A 1,032-nucleotide genomic window follows, 5' to 3' on the forward strand; every position below is an offset into this window, starting at 1 on the left:
GACGAGGTCAGTGGGTCGGCTGCACAGCATCAGAACGCGTAGGTGCCACTGAACTCAGCGCGTAGGTGCCACTGAACTCAGCGCGTAGGTGCCACTGAACTCAGCGCGTAGGTGCCACTGAACTCAGCGCGTAGGTGCCACTGAACTCAGCGCGTAGGTGCCACTGAACTCAGCGCGTAGGTGCCACTGAACTCAGCGCGTAGGTGCCACTGAACTCAGCGTGCTGTTCTTGTTCTTCTTTCTTCAGGGGAGAGCGCGGACCCAGCCCCCCACTACCACAAATGATGCGGTCGACGTTCCCACAGTTGCGGAAGCACATCCGGAGTGCAATGGAGAAGCCTCGCCCCAGGAAAACCACCTTCTTGATCATGGTATCTCCCCTGCCAGGTAAGTATGAACTCGGTGTACTTCTAAAAGACTTGTTTTATGTGACGTGAATTTCACCTCAATTGAAAAACCAAACCGTGCCACTGCTTGCTCACTGGGTCAACGTCTTTGTCTGTTATTCCTTCTAGAGTTGCTGTTATACAACAATGTCATGAGAATGCAGTGATAAGGCCTTTGTGAATCATGTTTGTGTAGCCCGGGGTGCCTTTCCTAGCATTTTGCCTTCTGCAAATTTGAGAAGCGTGCTTTCTCTAAACCCACCTACGTCATCACTACCGATGTTAACCATGAAATAGCTGAGACTCAAGTCTGAGAATGAATGTGCATCGGCAGTGGTTCGTGAGCCCTTAGGTTTGTGTGTCTGATCATTTACAAATTCTCTGACCTGGGCCAGCAACCACCCCAGTGTTTCTCAGCCTGTCTGCATGAAGTGTCATGCCAGATAAATCGTTGGCTGAAATATATAAAGGCTCCTTTTTAGGAACCCAGGTGGCACAGTGGGCTAAGTGTTGGGCCGCTAACCCGAAGGTCAATGGTTCAAACCCACTAGCTGTTCCCCAGGAGAAAGAAGAGGCTGTGCCCTTCCATCAAAGTTTATAATCTTGGAAACCCTATAGAACAGTTCTACTCAGCCTACAGAGTCAG

The 1,032-nt window shown here is 50.4% G+C and overlaps 1 pseudogene; it reads right to left on the reverse strand.

Annotated features, from left to right (window-relative positions):
* Positions 1–244: 244 nt before the first annotated feature.
* LOC142447357 (U1 spliceosomal RNA) lies at positions 245–395 on the reverse strand (annotated as a pseudogene).
* Between the last annotated feature and the right edge of the window lie 637 nt (positions 396–1,032).

Source organism: Tenrec ecaudatus, chromosome 4 (genome assembly GCF_050624435.1).
Source record: "Tenrec ecaudatus isolate mTenEca1 chromosome 4, mTenEca1.hap1, whole genome shotgun sequence".
Classification (NCBI taxonomy): domain Eukaryota; kingdom Metazoa; phylum Chordata; class Mammalia; order Afrosoricida; family Tenrecidae; genus Tenrec; species Tenrec ecaudatus.